Source organism: Podarcis raffonei, chromosome 12 (assembly GCF_027172205.1).
Source record: "Podarcis raffonei isolate rPodRaf1 chromosome 12, rPodRaf1.pri, whole genome shotgun sequence".
In the NCBI taxonomy this organism is placed as follows: Eukaryota; Metazoa; Chordata; class Lepidosauria; order Squamata; family Lacertidae; genus Podarcis; species Podarcis raffonei.
The window spans coordinates 9459186-9471836 of NC_070613.1; the positions used below are offsets into that span (position 1 = coordinate 9459186).

The window sequence follows — 12651 nt, forward strand, 5'->3', positions numbered from 1 at the left end:
CAGGTAAAGTCAGCCACCAAAAAAACTGCTTTCTAGTTAACTGGTCCCTGGCAAGAGGGGGTCAATGCTCTGGATATTTTCCTAGGAAGAAGCCCCAACGTTTGGGCTTCTGTTCCTAGTAAATGGGCATACGGCAAGGGCTATCACTGGCATCTCTGAGGCTTATGTGTGCTTGGTAGGAAAAGCCCCATCACAGAAGGCATAGATATCAACTACAACTCCCAGGACAGTGCCGGCAGGGGCTGATGGGAGTCATAGTTCAAAAATATCTGGAGGGCACCCGGTTGGCTCAATTCAGCAAACTGTAAAAAACAAACCCAATGATTTTGTTAAAAACAACGAATTTGTGTTTTTAATCCTTTTTTTAAAAAAAATATGAAAAATTATATAAGCATAACCACGAAAAAACACCAAAGTTCTACCCTATGCCTGTTTACACAGAAGCAAGTCCCACCGAGTTATACGACACTTGCTCTCAAGTAAAATCCGTATATAAGAATTACCATCTGCCCAAAATGCTTGTTAACTCTCTGATAGGCTCTCCATTTGGCAGCTGGCTTGGGCTGAAACCAGTAAAACTTACTTCCGAGTAAACTCGACGCAACTCAGCAGAAAATGGAGTGGTGGTGGGGATTTTGTAGGTACATCTACTTATAACTCTCCCCGCCCCCTCCAATTCCCCTTCTGCGATCCCGTGCAAACGCTGCGTTTTACTCGAAAGTAAACCTCGCGAGCGCTGAGCCCACCCAACCCGCGCCCAGCTTCGCAGCCACTCAGCAACTCCGGCCGAGGCGCGCACGTGCAGCCACACGCACACGCAGCCGGCGCCTTTCCCCAGTTCACGTGTGAATCCGCACACAGCAGCAGCAGCGAGCAGCAGAAGCAGGCGCTGCTCCACCAATCCGGGCGCTTTTTTCCCGGGGGGAAAAAGGGAGGGAGGCGACTGAGCAGCTCGTCTCCTCCTCCTCCTCCTCCTCCCTGGCGCTGGGTTAGACGGGGGAAGGAAGGAGGGCGGGCAGGCGGGCGGGCGGGCCGGGAGGAAGCGGCGTGTGGGCTGGGAGCGGGCCGGGCTCCGGCTCGCTGTCTCTGGCTGAGGCTCTCTTGTCACCGCCTGCGTCAGAGCGCAGGAGTTTTCCACTGACGAAAAAGGGCAGCGCAGCAGCTGAGCCGGGAAGGAGGAGGAGCGACGGCGGCGGCGGCAGAGCAGTCCAGCGCCAGGCGCAGCCAGCCAGCCAGTCTCTCCGCAACCTCGGACGCAGCAGCAGCAGCCGCCAGTCTCGACGGCGATGCAAGCCTGAGCGGCGCCGTCTCGCCCTCCTGCTCCTCCTCTTTCTCCAGCCGAGCCTCCTTCCTCCCAAGCCGGCTTGCCTGCCTTCCCCGCCGCCGTCCGAGGAGCCCCCAGCGGCGCCGGTGAGTGTCTGCGTCCGCTCGGCTCGCCGCCGTCGGGGCCCGCGCTGCGCTCTCGGGGCTTAGAGCGCTGGCGGTGGGGTGCGGGGGACGCGGCGCCCTGAAGAAGGGTTGGGGGGCGTGTTCCCACGGGGTACTAACTTAGGGTACGAGGGGCCATAGCGAGACCGGCGACTGCCCCTACCCCGGCGGCTGCAGTTGTTGGATAAAGGGAGAGGGGGCGCTAGAGAGGCGGGAGTTGGGGCTAGTCCAGGTTGGATTGCGGGCGCGGAGGGCTTCGGTTCAGAGGGCCCGACAGGGGGCGCCCTGGAGACGGGGGGTAAGAGAGGGGCAGATTCATAACGCGACGGCCGGGACTCTCTTTTGGGGCTCGCTCGGGACCTCTGACTGTGATGTATGGGAGCGGTTCACGGCCTGGGTAGAAAATGAGGTTGATTCGAAGTGAAACGGAGTTAAGTCGGGGTTGGAAAAGCGGAGCGGGCGGAGGAGCGATGGTCGTGGGGGAGGCGATGCCCACCCTCTGGGGGGCGCTGTGGAGCGGGCGAAAGAGGCGGCTCGAGGAGTTCCGACGGTCGGAAGGGGGCGCGCAGTGTCCAAATGGTGCGCCGAGGCGCGGAGCTGGGTCTGGGGGACGGGAAAGTGGCTCGTTTCTGGCTGTCACACTCCTGATCGTGTTAAGTGGGTTCTTCCGGAGGCATTTTGTCTCCTTGAGAAGATTCCGGACTCCTGCCGTGCTCACGTCGAGGTTCCTCGCCGTCGAGGCGCTGACTTCCCCCGGCTGGGGATTTGGGGAGCGCCTCTCCTTCCTTTCCCTTATTGTCTAGCGGCAGCCTGGATCGTATCCTGATTCCCACCCCCACCCCGACACGATCTTACTCCTCGCTTTCTCGTTTCCCTCCTTGCACCTGATCTCTGCCGAGGCGCCTGCGGTTTCGATTCCCGCCGCTCACGTTGATCTTGCCACGGTGTGTTTATGATAACCTGGATTCTTGCGAGCATCTGTTTAGGGAGCCAACCCCGCGCTTTCTTCCTCCCTCCCCCCCCCCCTTTAAGGTCCTGGAGTGATGGGCTGTAAAACAGTTCAAAAGAAGTTAATTGAGTTTCCCAAATTCTCCAGCCCTGGGAGATAATGATATTTGGCTCCTCGCTGGGCTATCTCTTAAGGGACTGGCAAGATCTCTCCCTGGGGCGATCTTAGCAAAGAATGTGAGGCAGATTGTGTTCAACAGCAACAACCCAAAACAAGAATGCCAGATACTGTATTATAAAATGTCTTGTTTCTTGGTCTCAGCCTTCTTGGAACCAGAGAGAGAGAGAGACTCCACCATTGTGGGAACAACCCCCACTTTTGGAAAACGTAACTAGTTTTGGAATTTTTGTTTTCCATGTTCTCAGGATTTTCTTTCTTACAGTTCCCCCCACCCCACCCAAGTTTGTTGTCACTAGTCCTTCCTCCTCCTCATGTGTCATAGTTACGCTGGGGAAATACTGTGCTTTAGCAGGAGTTTGATGCCAGGGATGTGAGTCACACACAAGGCAGCTTAAATATAGGTTCTTGGGGTTTTCTTTGAAACATCACAGTTGCTTGTCAATGGCATTGCATCAACGGCAGCCTGTCTGGTTTGCATCACTGAATAACGTCGTTGGAATTCAAAGCCGTGTCATAGCAGTGTTGTCCAAATGTCTCGCGATGGAGGCATGCACTCCCCCACCTCCCTCAAAGTAAAACTGGACGCTCTGTGCTCATGAACGCACTCGGAAGCTGAACCTGGTTCCCGTGTAACCCCCACCCCCCTTGCTGTTCTGCACAAGCTGCTCCAGGGAATGTCTCTTGGCTCCAGGGCAAGCTCAGAACAGGCACTCATCCAGAGACACAGCAGGCAACCTCCTTCTGGGGACTTGTGGCCAGTTCTACTACGCCTCTATGTTGGGAGTGATGGAAGGGTGTGAATGCACACAGTGCAGAGCCACAGTAGCATTTCTCCCCACCACCATCAGAGGCAAGGTCAGAACAGGGCATCATTTAGTGATGCGGCAGGCAGACTCTTTTTTGTGTGGGTGGCAAACCATATTCCTGCATGGCAGGGGGTTGGACTAGATGACCCCTGGGGTCCCTTCCAATTCTGCAATTGTGTGAAAATTAACATTTCTTTTGCAGCATATTAGTACGGTTCAACAGACAGTAGGATTACGTGCATCAGGTTCATATCCCCTGGCCAGAGTTGTTTCTTATGCATTTGTGACAAAAGGGTAATTAACTTCATATTTGTTGTTGCAGCAAGGGAAAAACTCACACTTGAGCTGCGCATGGTTGCTTTTCAACTTCTAAGCAGATCATGCAGAAGTTAAAATATAGCTGCAAATGCATGATCTTAGTTTTGCCGTTGGTGCTGCAGCGACGGGGGCTGTTTTCCTTTGCTCTTCTCCTTTTGTGGTTGCTTGCAGAGTTTTGAGTTTGAGGCTGCGTACTTGCAAGGGCCCAAGTCCATTGCACTTGTAATAATAATGTAATGATATGCATTGGGCTGGGTTGCCCAGCTGTCCTGAGGTATGCACTCCTTTTCTGCTACACAGTACAGCCTTTTGTGATGTGCTGAGTGACTCATTTATGACACCCGTACAGCTTTCCTGCATCTCTTGAGGACACGTGACTCTTCCTGCCTGTCAGGTCTCTGTTCAGCCTGGAAGTTTGCATCCTTGGATGGGAGCAGAACCAGACAAAGAAGGCTGCCTTTCCTTCTTTCTGCATTTCTCGCTCTCCTAGACCAAGAAAGCAATAGCAGTTTCTGTTCCGGTTGCTGTTTGATGAAGGAGCCACAGGGAAGCTGCTTTTGCTTTCTTTTGCAGCCACAGCAACACCTACTGGTGCAAAGGCAGGACTGATCAGGAGCAGTTTTCTTGGCGAAACTCCTGTGGGTGGGAGAGAGAGACTTGAGACCAGAGAAGGATGCAGGCACATGTTTTTACTTGCCTTCTCAAAGCCTTTAATAATAATAAAAAAGCTGTTCTGACAGTCCTGGAGGCCAAAAGTTGATATGGATGACATTTCATGGTTTCTCTTACGGGGGGGTGGGTTTACCTGTGGAAGCCCCTGCTTCTGCCCCACTGCCAGTTTTTCTGCACTGTAACTCTCAAAATCCCTAAAGGACACCTGGACAGTTAAGTCCAGTCAAAGGCGACTATGGGGTTGCAGCGCTCATCTTGCTTTCAGGCTGAGGGAGCCGGCGTTTGTCTGCAGACAGCTTTCTGGGTCATGTGGCCAGCATGACTAAACTGCTTCTGGCGCAACGGGACACCGTGATGGAAGCCAGAGCGCATGGAAACGCCATTTACCTTCCCGCCAAAGCGGTACCTATTTATCTACTTGCACTGGTGTGCTTTCAAACTACTAGGTTGGCAGGAGCTGGGACAGAGCAGCGGGAGCTCACCCTGTTTGCATGGATCCGAACTGCCGACTTTCCAATCGGCAAGCCCAAGAGGCTCAGTGGTTTAGACCACAGTGCCATGAACAACATTTGGAGTGTCTATAGGTTCCTCTTTCTCTTTCTCAGTCTTCTTATTTTTGCATGTATACCCCACCTGGTGGTCTCCAACACTCTAACTCGGTGGTTCCCAAACTTTTCCCCCTCTGGGTCGCAGTTTCAGATTAACAATTTGCTTCCACCACACCAAATATTTTTATTGATAAGGCATTGGAAAACAAACTAGGATTGTCCTGGATATCACTTGATTCTCTTGCTCAACACACCCTTTGAGAACCACTGCTCTAACTGATACACCACACTGTCTTTGTATACTGAAGTAACATGAGCAGCCTGCGCAATGACTTGGTCTCCATCAGCTCTGCCTCTTTTGCTTGTTTTCAGTCCCAGTCATTGCTTTAGTGTGGCAGCATTAATTTGCAATTTTAAAGGGGGATTATTATTATTATTATTATTTTAAAGCAAGCTTTTTCTTTCCAAGTGCCCTCATCGCCCTCCCCATCGAGGAATATAATACGCTGGAGGGAAGAACGGTTAACGCGGTTCCCTCTCGAGTTACGAACGGACACCCTTTTGGCATCTGTTGCTGCAGAAAACAGATGTCTGTGTCGGGGCGAAGACATTGTCCGTTTGGCTGAGGGTTCCCCAATGGTGCCTACAGAGTGGGGGGGACTTAAGTTGGATCAGCAAGCAGGAGATATTGATTATGTCTATTAGGGAACGAATCGTCTGTTGTCGTGCAGCTTGAGTCAATTTGCAAAGCCGTTCACAAGCGCCTGCCCCTCACCGCTCTGCCCTGCGAGGGCTGTTCCCATTTTACAGGGAGTAGAATAGAGGCTGAGATTGGATGGTAAAAGTCTTGTAGACTGCCCACAGCGGAGGAGTGGACTCTTGAACCCAAGTCTATCTCCGTTCCAAGTTGCCCCCCTTCCCCGCAATCTCAGGGGACTCGCTATTTTTCTTGACGTGGTTGTTGGTGTGGTGGTTTAGAGCACGGTTGGAATGTTGCTGTTCCAGATCTCAACCCAGCAGTCAGCTTGGAATCATCGAATCTTAAGAGTTGGAAGGGACCTTGAGGGTCATCTAGACCAACCCCCTGTTCTTACTGTCACAAAATTCTTCCTGATGTTTAGTTGGAATCTCCTTTCTTGTAACTTGAAGCCAATGGTTCGAGTCCTACCCTCCAGAGCAGGAGAAAACAAGCTTTCTCCATCTTCCATGTGACAGCCCTTGAGATATTGGAAGATGGCCATTAATTCTCCTCTCAGTCGCCTCTCCTCCAGGCTACAGATGCCCAGCTTCCTCAACCGTTCCTCATCAGGCTTGATTTCCAGACCCTTTATCATCTTGCTTGCCCTCCTCTGCACACATTCCATCTTGTCAACACCCTTCATAAATTGTGGTGCCCAGAACTGGACACAGTATTCCAGGTGCGGTCTGTCCAAGGCAGAAGAGAGCAGAACTATTACTTCCCTTGATCTGGACGCTATACTTCTGTTGATACAGCCCCGAAGAGCATTAGTGTTTTTGCTGCTGCATCACACTGTTGTCTCATGTTAAGCTTGTGGTCCACCAAGACCCCTAGATCCTTTTCACCTGTAAAGCCAGGTGATCCCTAGGTGACTTTCTTACTTACAACCAATCAGGGGATGGTTCTGCCTGCCTTGGCTTTGGCTCCGCCTCTTGTGGGTCTCTGTGCGTTCTGCCCTACCAGGCCCAAATGGGCTAACATTGGCGCTGAAGTATTCAGAGCACCTCATTTGCGTTATCTCGCCAACACAACAACCTTATGAGTTGGGCCAGTAGTAAGTGACATACCCCCTCAAGTGAGTTTGTTGTTGTTTCACTGCTATACTACTTTATATTTTAAAGAACAAATCTCAAAGCAGTTTACAACACATTGAACACCAAATAAAACAATCCAGAACAAAGCAAATTCAGGCTTCAAGGAAAATCTTTCAGATCCTTCTCCAAGTCACCTGACACCCAGAGATCATCATGTGGTCACAATTAGACCCGTGGCTGGTGCCTGGCTGACGTTTAACACTGCTTCCCCGGTTCATGACTCAATTTCTTCAGCACACCCCCATTGTAGCGTTCCTGTTCTACTTCATGCATAAAAGTGTAGCTCACCAGAAAAGAAATTCAGACCCAGTAGAAATGTCCATTGCTTTTTCCTGTAAATCTGCAGGGATTGCTTGCATGTATCTTCTGATGCATGTATCTTCTGATGCATGTACAGTGGTACCTCGGGTTAAGTACTTAATTCGTTCCGGAGGTCCGTACTTAACCTGAAACTGTTCTTAACCTGAAGCACCACTTTAGCTAATGGGGCCTCCTGCTGCTACTGTGCCGCTGGAGCACAATTTCTGTTCTCATCCTGAAGCAAAGTTCTTAACCTGAAGCACTATTTCTGGGTTAGCGGAATCTGTAACCTGAAGCGTATGTAACCAGAAGCGTATGTAACCCGAGGTACCACTGTATCTTGCATGTTTGCATGTATCTTCCGATGCAGATTCTCTTCCGCCTTATATTCCACCTCCCCGATTGCTTTTCAGTTCTTTTTTTCTGGAAGGAAAGTAGCGAATCTCATTCAGATTCAGGGACTTCATTGTGGCATGCAGCAAGTAGACCGTTAGACCCCCCCCCCCAGTTCTTCCTGCATTATTAAGAGCAGGAGGCCGGCGCGTCAGAGGTAAAACAGAGTGTACCCACCAGAGGACAAACAAGGTAACCGGCTTTGCATTATTCATCAGGTGTAATCAAATAGAGGATTTGCCTAGACACTGAGGGCAGTTTGTATCTTTTGTCTTCCGCTTGAATTTGATTTAAAAGAATTAACAACCAAGTCACTTGCTTCTGCTGCCGGCATCTTCTAACACGGCCGTTCGCCTTTACCAATAATGTTGAGGGTTGAATCAGGCAGGAGCCTGCAAACCACCACCACGCCTTTCTCTGTGTAAACAGAAGCCTCTGGGTGACTGTAGTGGCTCCCGGGAGTTGCTGCAGCCACGCACCTTGCTTCATAAATCCAGTGCAGGTGGAGAGATGAGTAGACACTGGGGAAACTGCAGAGAGGGGTGGAGGGAGCCTGCCAGGTTAGAACCAGGGGGTGTTCTAGGTGTGAGCACCCTGGGGTGCCCGCGGACTGGCTCAGGAAATGGAAAGAGTGATTCCTGCTAAAATGCGGGCAGATCAAACTGTAGCCTGGGGGCTTTGCGTGCAAGGTAAAGACACAAGCAGGCACTCACTAGCTTTTGCAAAACATCTAGCTCTGTGTCGCCTGAAGGGCTTCATTTGGGAACTTATGGTCCCGTCCCCCCTGCAGGGAAAACGGAGGTGTCTCCATTGCTCGAGCCATGAGTACCTGTTGCATGTGGCGGTTCTGCTGTTAAGCTGGATGCCTCTTAAGTCCTGCAGCAAGAAAAGCTGGATCCTGTGACCTGAATGAATTATGGAAATGAAAGCAAATTAGCATTGACACTCTTTGCATAATGAATTCTGCTCCAGTGATTCAAGAGGAGGGGTGGAGTGTTAAGAGAGTGAATCCTGCCGGCCAGAAATTCCTGAATAAAAACCCTTCCCTTTCTGAGATTTCACCAGGTATTGCTAGAAACTTCATTTCCTGTTTCGATGAGAGCTGGGGTTCCCAAGAACTTGAATTCTGATAAACCAAAACCCCAGGCTTCCTTGCATAGGTCTATAGGGCCCCGAAGTGTGTTCTCAGGTTTGGTTTTTTGCCGGATTTGGAAAGAGGGAGATTTGGCCTAGTGGCTGCAGCTGGTTGCAGAGAAAGCTTTGAGGTCTTGTAGAAAGTTGTGCTGAGTGTTCCCGATGCAGAGAGCAAGTTTTAAAATGGCATTTATGGCATCTTAAGCTTGTTCTATGGTTGTACGAACGTTTCAGGGGCCCTCCCTCCTTATTTTTGCATTGGCACAGCCTGCGTCCAAGGTGCAGGAGTTCCAAGAGAAAGAAGCAGTACGTTCCTTTGCTAAGTTGCAAATCTTGTTTACTGGTCACCTGGAAGTTTTCCATACTCGCCACAGGCAACCAGAAGTCCAGTTTGTTGCTTCCACCTTTTTCTTCTTTTTTTTGCAAAACTAGATAAGCAATTCCCGCCTTTTAAAAAACGACATAGCAAATTTGTGCACCCATACAGTGTAATATTTATATACCACCTTTCCTGCAATGAGATCATGATGGGTATATGTCTAAGGCAGGGGTAGGCAACCTAAGGCTGATGCGGCCCAATCGCCTTCTCAATCCAGCCCACCGACTGTCTGGGAATCAGCGTGGTTTTTATATGAGTAGAATGTGTCCTTTAAAAAAAAAAATGCATTTCTGGGTTATTTGTGGGGCCTGCCTGGTGTTTTTACATTGGTACAATGTGTGCTTTTATTTAAAATGCATCTCTGGGTTATTTGTGGGGCATAGGAATTTGTCCATTCCCCCCCCCCAAAAAAAAATATAGTCCGGCCCACCACATGGTCTAAGGGACAGTGGACCGGCCCATGGCTGAAAAAGGTTGCTGACCCCTGGTCTAAGGGCTACTCCAGGTTACTTCCTCAAGAGTCCTGAGAGTAAGGTGGATCAGCTGAGTGTGTAACTGGTGAGGATTTGTAACTATTATTTGTTAAATTTATACCCCACTTTTTCTCCAGGGAGCTCAAAGTGGCCTACAACTCTTCCCACTCCCCAGTCTAACCTGACAATAATCCCTTGGGGTAGGCTAAGCTAAGAGCGAGTGACTGGCTCAAGGCGACCCAGTGAGTTTCATGGCTGAGTGGGAATATGAACCCTGCTTTCCCAAGTCCTAGGCTGGCACTCTATCCACTACACCACACTGCTTCTCCTGCGCCTAAACAGTGAGAGCTGTTCAATGATGGAACGGACTCCCTAGGAATGTGGTGGACTCTCCTTCCTTGGGGGTTTTTAAGCAGAGATTGGGTGGCCATCTGTCATGGATGCTTTGGCTGAGATTCCTGCATTGCAGGGGGTTGGACTGGATGACCTTTGAGGTGCCTTCCAATTCGATGATTCTGTGAAATCTAGCACCTGGACCGCAACAGCACTCTGTCTCACTTGCCTAGCCCTAACTGGGCACTTGCCATCTTTATTTGTTCTAACGATGCTCAGATGATCGGCGCGCCCCTTCCAAGTCGCCTGGCCTGGTCGTGTGACTCCCATTCGTCTCCGCGGGGTTTGCGCCAGGGAGCCTCTGTGAGGATTGCGCCCTGTGTGACTGGGGCATGCGGCTGAATTACGCCCATGAGCTGTTTTCTCTCGTGGTGCGTGTTCCCATCGTGGCTTCCTCAGCACTCGGTCAGTCTCCCCGGACAAAACGCTGCCTGCATTTTCTGGCGGGTGGGGTTTGGTTGTCTCATCGGTCTCTGCTTGCGACTGATTCATGCTTTTTTATTCTGGGATGTGAAACGTACGTGTGCTTTCTAGCCTTTGCTGTCCCAACTCTATTTTTAGCAGCAGAGAGAGATTATGAAACCTTATAGTCTGCTTAAGTTAACAAAAAAAAAAAAGGGAACCGCTTGAAGGAGCGGGAATCCCAGTTTACTGTTCCTTGAAATAAGGTTGCCGAGTCCCTTTCTGTACGCAAAGGGGACTTCGTGAATCTAGCCTCTTCTGTGCGGTCATTTCTGGTGGTTTCCCAATGTGGTATCTACATGGGAAATCGCATGGTGAAGGTAGGGGAAAAAAGTAACTTTACTGCTGTGGAAATCCCCCCCCCTTCCACTTTTCCCAGCACACACACATATATGCAAAGTATTGTATGAAGTAGCTTGGAATATTTTTAAAGGAAAGCACCAGAATTATTCCGTCTCTCTCTCTTTTTTATGTGTGGCTCCAGTGTGTATTTCAGGCCTGGAAAGAATATCTTAACATTCACGGTCACCAGCGTCACATTTCTAGGTGTGCAAGCAGTCGGAGAACATTAAAAAAAGCAAATACTTGCATGACGCACACACTGAATCATTGGGTCTACGAATGTGACAAGAGAAGCTTTTCAGTGTAACCTCTCCCCTGCTCACCTATGGTGAGTCGGGAGTACCTCCAGGTAACTAGGAAAGGAACGTGTTTCTTTCTACTTGGAAAAAGGTGGCCTTTTTTGTGGGGGCTAAGGGTGGCAAAGATGGTTGCTGGAAGCTTTCCAGTGCCTGCCTAGTTTGGTCTTGGAAAATGAGAGTTGGGGGACCAGCGTCCTAACTTCCCTCCCCACAGAGCCCCAAATTCACAGCTTTGCAGGTAGGGTTGATTCAGGTGCTACCTCAACTTGGACTGCCGGATTTAGCCCAGGGCTCTCCAGTGGCCAATCCCCACGCCTAGTATATTTCCGGAGCCAGCTGACCAGAGCGAGCGGGTGGAATTCTGATCTGACCCCAAAGGGAACATATGAGGCCAGACTATTGTATCAGCTCCCCCAGTGCTATCTAGAACTGGTATGTAGAGAGAGGGCTGCCCCATCCTGTGTCCACATCCAGGGTTTGAACCTTTTGCATGCGTGGTCTGGCTCTCGTACACAGACCTCACAAGCCAGGGCCCGGTGTTTGAAATCAGCCAGGAGCATTTTTGCACCTGACTACCGACGCAGGTGGCGCTGCGGGTTAAACCACCGAGCCTAGGACTTGCTGATCAGAAGGTTGGCGGTTCGAATCCCCGCGACGGGGTGAGCTCCCGTTGCTCGGTCCCTGCTCCTGCCAACCTAGCAGTTCGAAAGCACATCAAAGTGCAAGCAGATAAATAGGTACCGCTCTGGCGGGAAGGTAAACAGCGTTTCAGTGCATTGCTCTGGTTCGCCAGAAGCGGCTTAGTCATGCAGGCCACATGACCCGGAAGCTGTACGCTGGCTCCCTCGGCCAATAAAGCGAGATGAGCGCCGCAACCCCAGAGTCGGTCACGACCGGATTTAACTGTCAGGGGTCCTTTACCTTTACCTACCCAAAGATGGCAACTAGGAATTCTGTTTTGGCAACTGCAACCTCGGTTTAACTTTAAGGAACCATTTGGTTCCTAGCTTATATACAGTGATACCTCGGGTTACATACGCTTCAGGTTACAGACTCCACTAACCCAGAAATAGTACCTCAGGTTAAGAACTTTGCTTCAGGAGGAGAACAGAAATCGGGCTCCGGTGGTGCAGCAGCAGCAGGAGGCCCCATTAGCTAAAGTGGTGCTTCAGGTTAAGAACGGACCTCCGGAACGAATTAAGTACGTAGCCAGAGGTACCACTGTATCAGCTTCTACCATTGCAAGCCGTCCGCCCTCGAGAGAGAATTCTCTTAATCCTCTGAACGTTTTCTTCGAGTGTGTTCTTGAAAGTGGTTCTCCCCCCGCCCCACTTCAGGAAACTGAGTGCTGTTATTTATGGCACCAGGCTCTGAAAATAACTCCCATGTAGGTGGGTGTTAACAGCCCAGAAGACTGGGGAGACGCGGGCGGTTGTTTTGGTGCCATCGACTCTGAGATCGCTTGTTTTCTCAGAGTAGCACTCCACTGTAAATCATCTCTCTTTCTCTCTCTCTGTGCCCATTCTGAGCACCCACACACTTGGCACCAGCTCTGCAGACGTGAAGCCAGCTTTTTGGAGAAGGCTGCTGCAGTCTTGGCGGCTTGGTTGCAAAGGTTGCTCTGTAGTGTTTTGGCTCTCCTTTGTAAACACCGGTGCCCAGAACCCCCTGGCCAAATGTCCTTGGCTTCACTTTTGGCAAACAATGACCTTTACCAAATCAAGGCTGCCAGGCCTGCAGGA

At 50.6% G+C, this 12651-nt stretch overlaps 1 protein-coding gene across 1 annotated transcript in view; it reads left to right on the top strand.

The window, feature by feature from the left end:
• Positions 1–1308: 1308 nt before the first annotated feature.
• CSRNP1 (cysteine and serine rich nuclear protein 1) overlaps positions 1309–12651 on the top strand; it is a 34790-nt gene continuing 23447 nt past the window's right edge. Inside the window, exon 1 of the mRNA XM_053409940.1 lies at positions 1309–1410. The gene's annotated coding sequence lies outside the window, so the exon portion shown is untranslated. The remainder of the gene's footprint in view (positions 1411–12651) is intronic.